The sequence below is a fragment of the Vigna angularis genome, chromosome 6 (assembly GCF_016808095.1).
Source record: "Vigna angularis cultivar LongXiaoDou No.4 chromosome 6, ASM1680809v1, whole genome shotgun sequence".
Taxonomy (NCBI): Eukaryota; Viridiplantae; Streptophyta; class Magnoliopsida; order Fabales; family Fabaceae; genus Vigna; species Vigna angularis.
The window spans coordinates 9,678,488-9,694,521 of record NC_068975.1 but is presented as its reverse complement, the minus strand read 5'-3'; positions in this window follow the sequence as shown (position 1 = coordinate 9,694,521).

The window sequence follows — 16,034 nt, the reverse complement described above, 5'->3', positions numbered from 1 at the left end:
AGGACATTTGCCTTCTCCTTTTCTCTCACAATTTCTTCTTTTTCTTTGCTTGCTTTCTCCTCTTTTTCTTTCCTCTCATGTTCTTCTTTTACTATCTCCTCTTGGTTATCTTGAATGTCCTTATTTAAACAATGAAGCATAACCTTCTCTTTTTCTTCACTTGGTGAGGAAGAAGAGCTATAAGTGTGTGTAGGTGAGGAAGAGGTAGACTCATTAATGACAACTTCTTCTTCCCTAATGCACACTACCCTTTTATTAGGACAAGAAGATGCTATATGACCATGCCCTAAACATTTAAAACACTTAATATGGCTAGGTCTAGAAGGAGATTTAGATGGGGAGGAGGAATGGGTAGAAGAAGAATGGTTAAAAGAAGAATGAGGACAAGTTTTGTTAGTGGGTTCCTTAGAAACATTCTTGGCTTTATCCTTTGATGATGAAGATTTGTAGAAAACATCTTTTGAAATTTTGTTGTGAAAAGCCTCTTTTTGCAAGAGTTTCTTCTCAACTTTCATGGCCCTATGAACCACTACATCTAAAGTCTCATCATCATGGAGTTTCAAAACATCTTGGATGTTTCTATTGAGTCCACTAATAAATCTAACTATTTTTGCATGATCATTTTCCTTAGTGTTAGTATGATATAGGAGCACTTTGAGCTCGCGAGCATACTCCTCCACACTTCGTCTACCTTGAGTAAGCCGTTGGAGCTTAATCAAGAGGTCCCTATGGTAGTATGGAGGTATGAAACGTTGGTACAAAATGTCTCTGCAATGTTCCCATGTACTCGCGGGTGAGGCCATGGTTAAGTATCTCCTATTTAGCCATTGTTTGGCGTATCCCTCTAAAGCTAAACAAACTAACTTTACACGCAAAGGTCCATTTACACTATACAAATCAAAAATTTGGTCTACTTTAGCTATCCAATCTAGAAAAATGGACGGCTCGGCTTCCCCTTTGAAAGTAGGCAAGTTCAACTTTGGTAGTGTAAGGCCTTGGTCCATAGCTTTATCTTCTGGATGCTTCTTTGGCGAAGGAAGGTATACATTTACGGTTCTAGCTTCTTGCTTCTTCTTGTAGAAACCATGATCATGACCATGAGGTTGCTCCCTTTTTGCTTTCGCGTCCTTGTCCAACCGTTTACTAATGGAGTCAAGTTGATGTTGCATTTGTTGAAAGGCCTTTATCCAGTCAAGTTTGCTAGAGGCACTTTCTTGATGGCTACTTCCAGTGGAAGAAGAATTGCTTGAACCTGCAGACATGGTGTTCTAATGCAAACAGCAGCAACACTTTCAAAACCAAACAAGTTAGAAACAATATTAAAACAACAACAAAAGTCGGCAAACAGCAGCCAAGGTTCACTCCAATAGCACCAAAAATTTAGGCTCAAGACTCACGATTTTAGTGAAACAAAGCAAGATCACTCTACTCACATGCACTCTTCTTTCAAAATAGTAATGTCTCACAAGTCCACTTTGAGAGCACCAACTCAAGTCCAAAGCAAATGGAAAGATTTACAATCCACCCTCAATGCAAAGAAGCCAAATCAAGACAGCACATGGTAGAAGCCAAAGAATGAATGAAAACTACAAGACAAATGATGAAAATGGAACCTAAAAAATCAAGAAACTTGGCACACAATAAGGAGGCAGCAATCTAATGATTTTATGAAGACAAAACAGCAAGAAAAATGGAGGCAAAACAGTGGCACAAAATGAACAAGACAGCAAAGAAAATTAACACAACTAAGGAGCAAAATCACATCAACATGCTACGCATACATGAAGAGCAAGACCGAATTAATGCTGGAAATAATTTTGGCAAACCTCAAACCAAAATATTTTGTATTGGAAATGAAAAAGAGGCTCTAAATGAAGAATTCAAACACACCAATCAATGAGAAAACTCTCGGCCAAGCACACCAAACAGCAACCAATTTTTTTGTTGATTTTATTTTGATACAGCAAACAGCCCTTGGTAAAATGTCTCGGCCAAGCCACTTTAATGAAGAAAATGTGTTTGATTGGAAGCACAATTGTAATGGTTTATAGCCTCTATTTATACAGAACAAATAAGCAAGGTTCACACGCTTAAATCCAATGATGATCAAGCTCAATTCATCATACAAGCAAGGAGATGTAAAAATACTCTTAGCTATGCAATTTCAGAAAAATACTCTAGAAAACTCCTAAAGAGGAACAAACATATGACTCAATTCAAAGCTAATAAGCAAGAAAAGACACATACAACCAAGCCAAGACAAGAAATTAAAGCTGGAACAAACAAACAAAACGAAATAGGACACCTACTTGTTGAAGACCTCCAATAGCATTGTTGTTGTTTGATGAAATGTCAGCATGGATAAGGCTCTGGACAGCCACGGGACTCACCTCCAAACTGTGATATGAAGTGTTGAATCCTTGCTTAAGAGTGTTGGGAGGTCTTAGCACCGTCCAATGATCAATTCCAGCCACCACAAGTACCAAACAGCAAGCAAACAATGCAAACAGATTAGAAGTCACACAACAGTAAGCACTGGACTGACATAGTGGAGAAAAAATTTTAATGGGAACAACACAGAACGAATTTGAACAAAGTAAAAATTTTACATGAAACTAGACATCCAAACGAAACTTTGAAAAAAAATTGCATGGAAAACGGACTAGAAATGAAGCTAAACTAAATCATACAAGTTGACTGTATTTTCACGCAGAGGCTGGGCGAGACAGAAAATGGCTCAGCGAAAATGAACATATCTAAGCTATTCTACTCTAGCATACAATTCCTAAGAGATCAAAAACCTAAGGCTCATGATACCACATGATGGGGAAGTGCATACCTAGAGATAATATACTAAATGACATTTAAGAGAATGGGAAAGAAATTAAAAATGGAAGAGATTAAGGAAAAGGAAACTTAGGAATTGAAGATGCGCCACTTGAACAAGCTTCCAAGATAAGCATCAAGAGGAGGACCGCCACTTGCTTGAACAAAATAAGGTCTGCCCAAATTTTGGACTTTAGAGACAGAATTCTATCTCAAAGAGGATTGCAAAAGTGCAAATCAACTCAAATTCATTGAATCAAGGTAAGGTGTACAAAAAGGAGACCCCTAAGCCTTCTTATATAACCTTTGCAGTGAGCTAAGATGCAAGATCTAGGAGATGTGGGACTTTTGAGGGTGTAGTCCGTCCAGCAGCGGCTGCAGGGCTTCTAGGGACTTTTGAGTCCCACATTGATCAATTCTCTCCACTCCAAAGGGTTTATAAGGCAACTAGTTCTCCTATAGTTCAAAATATGACAACTAGTTATGCCACTAACTCCTACACGCCTAGAATGCTCACTTTCTCTTCTCTTCTTTTTAAGATCAAGCCATGGATAGTCCCACATTGCTTGCTCTTAAAGAGAAAGAAGAGTTTATAAGCAATTATTCACAAGAACTAAGAGAAAGAAATCAAAAGGCAAATACATGCCTAAAGGAAACCTATTCTACTCTTTTTTATGCTTGTTGTCACTTTGAAAGCTCTTCATTGTTGCCCCATTTATGATCATATCAAGACAAGCAAAGTTCTAAGTTTGGGGTTGTGATAACGGTTGAAAATACCGTTATCTATGATGTAATTTTGACACTAAATGCTCCCTTTTCTGCTTAGAAACTTGTTTGGAATCATGTTTTTCTGTTAAGTTGTGTAAATAAGAGAGTTGAGGTTGAATTTGATGGTTTAATGACTAATTTCCCTTGTTTTGGTAGGAAATGAGATAATATGAAAAGCAGAGATCAAATGCCAAGGAGATGGAGCTCAGAAGGCCTGGAAAAGCACTAGAAGGGAGGAATGTTTGAAGCTTGGGCACCCTTTTTGGAGGCTTAAGCGTAGAAGAGTGTCGTTCATCGCCTGGGCGACCCTTTTGGGCGCTTTAGCGTCAGAAGCATGAAGCTTGGGCGCCCCTTTTTGAGGCTTAACCGCCAGGAGCCACTGTTAACCGCTCGGGCGCCGTAAGTGGGGCGCTTGAGCGCCAGCGACACGGGCCTGGGCCTTATTTTTGTTCTGTTTTCGCTCTATTTAAAGGATCCAAACGCCCTAGGTTTGGTATCCTCTTTGGCAGGAGGAGCGCAGCAACACACTTTTTCACCCTCTAGAGGCGGATTGGGATGCGGGAGCTTCCATCTTCTATTTTTAGGGTTTTTCTATCTCATTCTTCTACATTATTCATCTAGTTTCACCATGTCTATGGTGAACTAAACTCTAGTTGTTGTTGGGGGATAATGTAACCTTTTGAACTCTCTGATAACGGTTTAAAATACCGTTATATGTGATGTAATTTTAATACTAAATGCACTCTTTTCTGCTTAGAAACTTGCTTGGAATCATGTTTTTCTGTTAAGTTGTGTGAATAAGAGAGTCGAGGTTGAATTTAATGATTTTATGACTAATTCCCTTTGTTTTGATAGAAAATGAGTTAATATGGAAAGCAGAAATAAAGTGCTAAAGAGATAGAGCTCAGAAAGGCACAGAAAAGACACCAAAAGGAAAGAAACTCGAGGCTTGAGCGCCCATTTTGAGGCTTAAGCGCAGTAAGTGTTGCTCACCACCCGGGCGCCACGTTTTGGGGCGCTTCAGCGCCGGATGAAGAAGGCTTGGGCATACTCTGGAAGGCTTAAGCGCAAGAAGTGCCGCTCACCGCCCGGGCGCCTCTTTTTGGGGCGCTTGAGCGTCGGATGAAGAAGGCTTGGGTGTACTCTGGAAGGCTTAAGCGTAGGAAGTGCCATTCACCGCCCGGGCGCCCCTTTTGGGGGCGCTTGAGCACCGAATGTAGAAGGCTTGGGCAACCTCTGCGAGGCTTGAGCGTGGAAGACCACCGCTCGTCGCCCGGACGCCTTAAGTGGGGCGCTTGAGCACCGGAGACTCAGGCTTGGGCTTTGTTTCCGTTCTACTTCTGTTCTATTTAAAGGACCCTAGCGTCCTAGGTTTGGTATCTCTAGCTGGAGCAACACAACAACACACTCTTCTACTCTCTAAAGGCGGATCTAGAGGCGGGAGCTTCCTCTTCTACTTTTTGGGTTTCACTATCTTATGCTTTTCAATTATTAGTCTAGTTTCTCCATGTCTATGCGGAACTAAACTTTATTTGTTGTTGGGGAATGATGTAACCTTGTGAACTCTCATGTATTTGAATCGATTCTTAATCATATATGCTTTTTCATTATTTGTTAGGGAATTCATCTGTTTCAATGTTTGCTCTATTTAACTCATTTAGTAGCATGATTTATGAATTGCATGAGTGCTGGGAGGTTCCCTACAATTCAGGTTCTTGTTGAATTCTCCCAAGGGTAATATTTCTCAAGGATGAGGATATGAGTACTTAGTCGTCTTAAGCTCTTGATCTTCAGACTTAATCTTCTGGGAACGTTAGGAATTGCAAGAACTAGGAATTAAGGCATGCTTATTGCGCCAAGGGATCGAGTTCTAAGTAATTTAGTGAGTGACGTTAACATTAATGTAAAAAGAAGAATTCTTATATTCTTAAGAGTAAACTTGGTGAAATCAAACTATAACAACATAATCATCTCAAATTATAAACAACATCCGTTCATTGTTGTGTTCTTTGCTATTGATCAATTGCATTCATATTTAATTTTCTATCTTTGCATTTTAAACCAATGATCTCTTTTTATTTAAGTCTTAATTAATCGAGTTATCACACAACTGTTTAGTGCCGAGAGTCCTCTAGGATACGATACTTGGTCTTACCATTTTATATTACTTGTGCGATTTGGTACACTTGCCAATCCATCAACACTTTCATGTATTTGAATTGATTCTTAATAATATATGTTTTTTCATTAATCGTTAGAGTAATTCATCTCTTACAACGCTTGCTTTGTTTAACTCATTCAATAGCATGATTTCTGAATTGCATGAGTGCCGGGAGGTTCCTTACAATTCAGGTTCTTGTTGAATTACTCCAAACAGTAATATTTCTCAAGGATGAGGGTATGAGTCTTGGTCATCTTAAAGCTCTTGATCTTTACATTTAATTACTAAGAATGCTAGGAATTGCATGAACTAGTGATTAAGGACAGGCTTATTTCACCGAGGGATCGGGTTTAAGTGATTTAGTGAGTGACGTTAACATTAATGCATAAAGAAGAATTCTTACATACATGAGAGGGAACTTGGCGAAATCTAACCCCAACAACATACTCATCTCATATTAAACAACATTCGTCCATCATTGTGCTACTCTCCTATCGATCAACTTGCAATCATATTTAATTTTTTGTTTTTGCATTTGAAACCAATGGTCTCGTTTATTGTATTAGGACAGAAAGTGTGCAAACACATAAATGAAGCATAGATACAATATCAGTCAACAATCTCAATATTATCTCAAGTAATTTCAATCAATTATAGAACAGAGATATATTGAAAAAGAATAATCAACTGAATATGATCAATAAACTGAATAACCAAATTCTAAATCATGAAATTTGTAACCCTTGTTAAACAGTAATCGATTGATCCACTGTTGCAATCGATTTCATTGCTTTCCATTTTGAATTGAATCTCCAGTTGTTCATCCAGAAGCAATGTTCCTGCAAAACCTTTCAAGATCTTTTCTAGATCAAGCATTTTAGAATCATTGTAATACAGGAATTAATACAGGTATAATCTGTGTGTGTAAATGTATGAATGTAATTATAAACAGTAAAGTAATCAACTTCATACATAGCACAATCGATTTTAATTAGATACTATTAGTTACTCAATATATAATAAACGTTTGATTTCATTAATTTTAAACTCGAATTACAATCAGAAATAATAAAAACAAAATGGCATAAAAAGCCATTAACAAAACAAGAACTCAAAACAAACAAAACATCTAAATACATAAGCTATTTATACTTTCTTCTTATTCTTTTTCAAATATGTCTTAAGGAGAATGTCACTATTACTCTCTTCAGCAATATCGTCCTCTTTACTTTCATCTGCATTCATTCTGGTAGATTCATCGGGTGTACTTCCCTCTTCACCTGACTCATCTTCATTATCATCCTCATTAGGACTGTTCCACTTGAGATCCTCTTTTATTTCCAATATATGATCTCTTGTAGCTTGGCACATAATTTTGAGAGCTTTAATTTCCCTCATAATTGTCCTGTCAAATTCAGAACGAGCTTTATATGAAATAGAAGGCTGCTCTGCATCATCTTCATCTTATGCAACTTTTGACTGCCAACCCTCAAGTGTGTGTTGCATGCCCATCATGTGTAAACCAACTTTGTTGATCAGACTAGTACGACTATAAGATTCACTTGATTCATCAATATAATTAACACCAAAGTGAACAAGAATCGTGGATATAAACACACATTATGGTAGTTTTGCAGACTTACTTTCAACATGTTATCAGAGATAGCAGCAGGCTAGTCAACTTGAATGTTCTCTTTCAAAGCTTTCCGCAAGAGTAAGTCTTCATTGGTAGCTTGAGGAAGATTACCCCCTTTAGGCAAGAGTATCCATGAAATGATGAATACAGCTAGTCTATCGTTCTTCTTCATACCCCTAGCTTTGTAATGAGAATAATCCTGAATGTCGTCAGGATTCCTTAGACTGTCTTGATAAACTGAGATTTTTTGGAAGCCATCGGTGCCTAAATGACATCTTTCTCCTTCCATTTTTAGGCCAACGATATTAGTCCAAATCTCTTTAGTGAGCTTGATATCTACCCCTTCGACTTTGGAACAAAGTGTTCCGTCACTGATCTATAGGGTACTATAAAATACCTTCACAAGCTTCGGATACCACGGATCTGCCATCTCCACAAATTTCTTTAATCGCTGTCGTTTGAGCCAATTCTGGAATTCAAAGCCTTCATTCCAGAAAAAGCATAGCTTTAAATATTTATGCGTTATCAGACTACGTAGTTTCCAGCAATCGAGGAACTTTGATTGCACTTTACCATCACTAATTCATCCATCAATTTCTGAAGGACGCCTCATGTTTTTCTGACCAATTGTCTTTACCCTTTTGCGTTGAGCAGAACTAGAAGCCATTGCTAAAGTGAATGAGAGTGTTGATTATTGATAACGGTTTAAAATACCGTTATCTGTGATGTAATTTTGATACTAAAAGCAACCTTTTTCACTTAGAAACTTGCTTGGACTCATGCTTTTTCATTAAGTTGTGTGAATAAGAGAGTTGAGGTTGAATTTGATGATTTTATGACTAATTCCCTTTGTTTTGATAGAAAATGAGTTAATACAGGAAGCAGAGATGAAGTGCTAAGAATATAGAGCTTAGAAAGGCCTAGAAAAGCACCAGAAGAGGGAACTGCACAAAGTTTGGGCGACCTGTAGGAGGCTTGAGCGTGGAACCCAAGGCCGCCCAGGCATCGAATCCTCGAAGCCTAGGCGAAAGTTGAGGCTCAAGCCCTACGAAAATCGACATCCACTGCCTGGGCGCCCTAAATACGGCGGCCGAGCGTTGTGCGTTGCTGATCCGACCCAGTTTTTGCTCTGTTTCGACTCTTTTGGACCGGGCCCTGTTTCTACTCTGTTCCAACTCATTTTAAAGGACCCTGGGGCTCTAGGTTTTGTATCTATGGCTGGAGCAACACAACAACACACTTTTCTACTCTTTGAAGGCAGATCTGGAGGCGGGAGCTTCCTCTCCTACTATTAGGGTTTTACTATCTCCTGCTTTTCCATTATTCATATAGTTTCTCCATGTCTATGAGGAACTAAACTCTATTTGTTGTTGGGGAATGATGTAACCTTGTGAACTCTCATGTATTTGATTTGATTCTTAATCATATATGCTTTATTCATTAATTGTTAGGGAATTCATCTGTTTTAATGCTTTCTCTATTTAACTCATTTAGTTGCAAGATTTATGAATTGCATGATGGTCAGGAGGTTCCTTACAATTCAGGTTCTTGTTGAATCTCCCAAGGGTAATATTTCTCAGGGATGAGGGTATGAGTACTTGGTCGTCTTAAGCTCTTGATCTTCAGACTTAATTTTCTAGGAACGCTAGGAATTGCACGAACTAGGAATTAAGGCAGACTTATTGCGCCAAGGAATTGGGTTCTAAGTACTTTAGTGAGTGACGTTAACATTAATGCATAAAGAGGAATTCTTATATACATGAGAGGGAACTTGGTGAAATCTAACTCCAACAACATATTCATCTCATATTAAACAACATCTGTTCATCTTTGTGTTACTTTACTATTGATCAATTTGCATTCATATTTTATTTTATTGTTTTGCATCGCAAACTAATGATCTCGTTTATTTTAAGTCTTATTTAATTAATTTATCACACGACTGTTTAGTGCCAAGAGTCCTCCAGGATACGATACTTGGTCTTACCATTTTATATTACTTATGCGATTTGGTACACTTGCCAATCCATCAGCAAGTTTTAGGCGTCGTTGTCGGGGACTCACGGTTTAAACTATTCTATTTCTGTGATTCTTAATTAATTTTGGCTTTATTCTATTTTACTTTATTTTATTTTATTCTATTTTATTTTATTTTCATATCTTTTATTTTTATTTCTATTTTTGTGCTAACAGTATTTTCTAGGATTTTGTGTCTAATGTCTGCAGGATGCAATTCAGACAAGAAATTAATTATATGGGCACTCAAATCCACCAAGGCAATTTCAACCACTTGTGGGAACCTCACTCAAGCATGGATCAAAGTCAATTTGGGTATGCTTTCGGAAAATTTTATAGAGAACCACAACAACAATGGCAGTAACAACCCTCTATATCAGAAATATGGGCTAAGATGGATGACACACTTCAACAAATAATGCAGATGTCGGATTCTCATAATAAAAGAAATCAAGCAACATTCACAAGGATAGGGAGCCAACTTGAGCACATAATTCAGAAGCTGGACGAACTTGGGGCCAATATGGAAGTTAGCCCTAAAGAGGAGTGCAACGACGTTATCACAGAGAGTGGCAAGTTTTTAGATGAGAGAAAAGAAGAAGAAAGTGTGAGTGAAAAAGACAAAGATGTAGAGGAAAAGAAATAAAAAGAAGAGAGTGACGTGAAAGAAAAAGAAGAGAGTGAGGTGAAAGAAAAAGAAGAGAGTGAGGTAAAAGAAAAGAGAAAAAGAGAGGAAAAAGATGAGAGAAAAATAGAGAGAAAAGAAAAAGAAAGTTTGAGTGAAAAAGAGACAAATATAGAGAAAGAAAAAGAAGAGAGTGAGAGAGAAGAAAAGAAAAAAGGAAAGGAAGAGGATAAGGAAGAAAAGAAAGAATTATATGAAAAACCTCTTCCCTACCCAAAGAATTATTCTAAGGAGGAGAAGGAAAGATAGTTTAAGAAATCCATGGAAATCTTTGAGGAAATGGAGATTACAATTCCTGTGACTAGGACATTGCAACAGGTCCCTAGTTATGTTAACTTCCTGAAGAAATTCAATAAAAAAAGATAAAGTCTAGAGGAGGAAACAATTGAGATACAAAGCAATTGTAGTGTGATCTGGCAGAAGGCACTTCCTCCAAAAGCTAAAAATCTGGGAAGTTTCAATATCCCCTGCACTATTGGGAGTCATAAAAGAGGGAAAGCCTTAATTAAATTAGGGTCTAGTATCAACTTGATGCCCTTATTTGTAGTTTAAAAGATTGGTGGTCTTGAAGTCAAGCCTACAAAGACGAAGTTGTTGAAGATAACTTGGTGTGGAGACAGAAAAGAGAACACCAAGATTAAAGTTGGAAATGGGTGATCCAGATTGAGCTTAATGGTGTCAAGCTAGTGACGTTGAAGAAGCGCTTGCTGGGAGGCAACCTAGTTTTTTGAACTTTTCTTTTTAAATTGATTTTGATTTGTTTTATTATTTGTGTGATTTGGTTTTGTTTTTTTTATTGACGTTAATTGATATTTTTTTCTTTATGTTCGAGTTTTTTTTTAGGTTATAAGCATCTACTGAGGGATGCTAAGCGGATTCAGAAAACAACATTTACTGATGGATGCTGCTATGTTGAAGAACCTAGTTATATGTTGCTTCTGATGGAAGTAATGACAGCATCTATTGATGGATGCTTCTACAACATCTACTGATGGATGTTGTTATAATGAGGATGCTGAATGATAACATCTACTGATGGATGCTATTATGGAAAAGGACGTTGACTAGACATCTACTGATGGATGTTAGATGATTAGGCATCTACTGATGGATGCCGATGAAGATGAGAAAGATTGGTGTCTACTGATGGATACCAATAAAGATAAGAAACATTAGCATCTACTGATGGATGTTACTGATAGCATCTACTGATGGATGTTATGATGATGAAGACTGGGTCAAGCTAGTGACGTTAAACAAGTGCTTACTAGGAGGCAACCCAACTTTCTAAACTTTCCCTTGTTTTTATTGTTTTTCTGTAGTATAGGAATGATGTACTTTGCTCTATCTTATTGCAGTAGTTTAGTTCTTCTAATGTTGTGTTTTGATGAGTGTTACTTTTTTAGGCTTATTGTTTGGATTGAGGTTGAGATGATGCATGATGTAAAAATACACAAGTGGTTGCTTCTAACATGTGAAACAAGTGCTTGACGTAAAACTTGATTGAGATGCTAAGTAGGATGAATTTCTGAATTCTGGAACTTGAGAGTTTACCTGTGTGAGTTTTGGGCTTTAGAGTTTTCTTGTGAATACTTGCTAATACTTTGGAAGCATAAATGATTTTGTCCAAATTTTCTGTGATTGAACTACTTGCTTGAAGGTTTCATATGATCAAGGCCATCTTTTGGTTTCCCTTATTCTTTTAGCCTTCATAAATTTTTCCACTGAAACGAAAACCAATTGCTCTACCTTTTTAACCTTGAGCCTTAAGCATGTTTTGAAAACCATGTTTTAAATTCTTTACCTTGAGTTGAGTTGAGAATATTTGTAAGGTATTGAAAAAGGTTCAAGTTTGGGGTTGCTGGTAAGCAACCCCACTTTTCTTAGCAGTGAGCAATTGAAAAGCAACAAAAAAAGAAAAAGAAAAATCAGAAGGAAGGAAAATGAAAGGAAAAAGGAAAAATAAAAAGAAAAGAAAGTAGAGCTCACTGCAAGGGAAAAAGCTTGGGAAAGATCTTCTTGAAAAGAGAACCTATGAGTAATTGATAAATTCATAAATGTCTCTCTTAACTCAAGAAATTTTGCTGACCAGAAAAACCAATTTCATTCTAAGCCAAGCCAAGCTACAAGCCATGAAAAACCCTTGTGATGACAATTGGCTTATAAGTCTGTTTGATGGTGGTTAAATGAAAAGCAAAATTAATTTGTGTAACATTGTGATAGCAAAGTGAAAAAAGTACCAACACTATACACCTGTAAGGGAGTGAGACAATTTTGAATGCTTGAGTGATACACTTTAGAGAGCTTGAGTGAAACACTTTCCTTGGTGAGGAAAAGTTCTTTGAATTTCTGATTACATCTCTGCTTGGTTGATTGATTATTCTTAGGGACAACATCTGTTGAACTGTTTGAGCATCACTTTGAATTATTTGAAAAAAAAAAGCATTTGTGCATCTTGACTGATATTCTGATGATGAGTTGTTTGAAGTAATGATTTGTTTTGGGAAAAAGATTGTGAAAAAAATGTTGAACCACTGTGATAATTCTTAACAGCTGAGTTACATTTTGTTTTCCTTGAGGACAAGCAAAGTTTTAAGTTTGGGGTTGTCTTAACGGTTTAAAATACTGTTATCTGTAATGTAATTTTAATACTAAAAACAACCTTTTTCACTTAGAAACTTGCTTGGACACATGCTTTTTCATTAAGTTGTGTGAATAAGAGAGTTGTGGTTGAATTTGATGATTTTATAACTAATGCCCTTCGTTTTGATAGAAAATGAGTTAATTTAGGAAGCAGAGATGAAGTGATAAGGATATAGGGCTTAGAAAGACCTAAAAAAGAACCAGAAGAGGGAACTGCATGAAGCTTGGGCGACATGTAGGAGGCTTGAGCGTGGAAAAATCGACGTCCGGTGCCCGGGCGGCCTTGGGCGCTCGAGCGTTGCGCGTTGCTGATCCGGCCTAGTTTTTGCTCTGTTTCGACTCTTTTGGATCGGGCCCTGTTTCTACTCTATTCCAACTCTTTTTAAAGGACCCTGGCGCTCTAGGTTTGGTATGTCTGGCTGGAGCAACACAACAGCACACTTTTCTACTCTCTGAAGGCAGATCTGGAGGCGGGAGCTTCCTCGTCTACTCTTATGGTTTTACTATCTCATGTTTTTCCATTGTTCATATAGTTTCTCCATGTCTGTGGGGAACTAAACTCTATTTGTTGTTGGGGAATGATGTAACCTTGTGAACTCTTATGTATTTGAATTGATTCTTAATCATATATGCTTTATTCATGAATTGTTAGGGAATTCATCTATTTTAATGCTTGCTCTATTTAACTCATTTAGTTGCATGATTTATGAATTGCATGAGTGTTGGGAGGTTCCTTACAATTCAGGTTCTTGTTGAATTCTCCCAAGGGTAATATTTCTCAAGGATGAGGGTATGAGTACTTGGTCGTCTTAAGCTCTTGATCTTCAGACTTAATTATCTAGGAATACTAGGAATTGCACGAACTAGGAATTAAGGCAGGCTTATTGCGCCAAGGGATTGGGTTCTAAGTACTTTAGTGAGTGACGTTAACATTAGACTCCGGGGAATTAGGTTTTTAATCTAATCAGAATTTGCTTTTGGAGGGAACAATTCGTAGTCAATTTCGCACCAAAATATTAACCTAATCGATTCAAATAAATTTTGAATTTCAACAGCATAGAAACATCCATTCGATTTTATTATTTGCAAAGTTGACTTGTGTATTTTAAAAGGTTTTCACAAAAATAGAAACACACATACAGTAACATAATCGATTCTACACTTAATACAATCGATTAAAAGTCGTAAAAATTGATTTTAAAGAATGCAATCTCAATCAATCAATCATCAAACAATCATTCAGATACATATCATTCATGATGCAATGTGAAAATGATTATTACCGCTTGTAGATACTTAAGAAATTTGATGTAATCAGTTAGCTCATCCTTGAGTTTTGTACTGCTATAGCAATTACTGTTCCTTTCCTTCACAATAGTTAAAAGGTTTGGACGTTGGTACCCATTTGAATTTGGGTCCTGTCTTGTTAGTAGGAGGAAGTTTTTCTTTGGGAACCTATTTGTATCTTCCCTTTGGAACACAAACACTTCTAAAATAGCAGTTTCTTACTGTGTGACCAAGTGTATTGCAGTAAAAGGATGCATTAGTAGTAGGTTTACTCAGATCAATAAATTTCTTTGAGTTTATCCTATTACTTTTAGCCTTATAACCAATACCTTGTCTATAGATTACTCTTCCAGATGATCACAACACAACATCATGATTTTCTTTGCCTTGAGTGAATTTTGCCAATGTGCTAGTTAAGTACTCAATTTTCTCAACATGTAGAGGACATTTCTTACACTCTTTCTCAATAATTTGTGCTTCAATCTCTACTGTCTTTGTAGATTTGAGAGCTTCTTAGAGATCTTTTTCATGCTTTTCATTATCCTGCACAAGATTATCAATTCTGTATTCATAATCTCTTCTCTTAGATGATAATTGATTGACCTTGTACTAAAGTCGCATGGCCTCTACATGAACCTCTTGAAATGCATCAAGTAGCATGTGGTACTTGACTTCTATTGGTTCATTTTCAAATTCTTCATCACTATCATGTAAATTTCTACCTCAGTCCATTCCCCTCTGATTTCTGCTCGGATGATTGCCTTTATCCATGACATGATGTAGTAGCCACATGCCCAGGAATCATTCTGCTTATTTCACTAAACATGTGAAAGAACTTAGTCAAATGTAATGGTCTAAATTTGACTACGAGACTTAAAGGTTAATGATCAACGAATTCCAACTTTAGGATATATAATTTCAAGTTGTTGTCCTCTAGTCCTAGTCACAACTCTAAACAAATTTGAAACATTTGAAACATTAGAAACATAAGTTAATATATTAATATCATAATGAATTGATAAGAATGAACGTAATACTTACGTTTGTATCAAGGAATTCAACTCCGATTTAATCTTCCTATGAAGAGAACAAAACCATACAACATGTGCTTTTTTTGGAATGATCACCATGAGTTGCCAATGGCCCCTATCATGTACCAACAACTAGTGAGTTAGCTTATTGATTAAAATTTGATAAAAGTTGACAATATTGGGAAACACATTCGCATCAATGTATGGCGCGATATATATATCTCTCCATTAGACTCAGTGATAACGATTTAAAATACCATTATCTGTGATATAATTTTGATACTAAATGCACCCTTTTTGACTTAGAAACTTGCTTTGACTCATGTTTTTGCTTTAGTTTTGTGAATAAGAGAGTTGAGGTTATACTTAATGATTTTATCACCAAATTACCTTGATTTTGTAGGCTATTGGAATGATTTGAAGGAAGAGTTAAACTACCAAATAGTTGGAATTCAGAAAAGTCAACCAGTATGCAGAAAAGTCAACCGCGAAGCTTGGGCGCCCAAGAGGCTTGAGCGGCCAGAAATTGACGTCCACCGCCCGGGCGCCCAGAAAGGGGCACCCGAGCGGCGTGCGTCGTGGATTAGGCCCATTTTTTGCTCTATTTCGACTCTTTTGGACTAGGCCCTGTTTCTACTCTTTTCCAACTCTATTTAAATGATGTTGGCGCTCTAGGTTTGGTATCTCTCTGGCTGGAGCAACAAAACAACACACTCTTCTACTCTCTAAAGGCAGATCTGGAGACGGGAGCTTCCTCTTCTACTCTTAGGGTTTTACTATCTCATGTTTTTCCATTGTACATCTAGTTTCTCCATGTCTATGGGGAACTAAACTCTACTTGTTGTTGGGGAATGATGTAACCTTGTGAACTCTCATGTATTTGAATTGATTCTTAATCACATATTCTTTATTCATTAATTGTTAGGGAATTCATCTCTTTTAATGCTTGCTCCATTTAACTCATTTAGTTGCATGATTTAT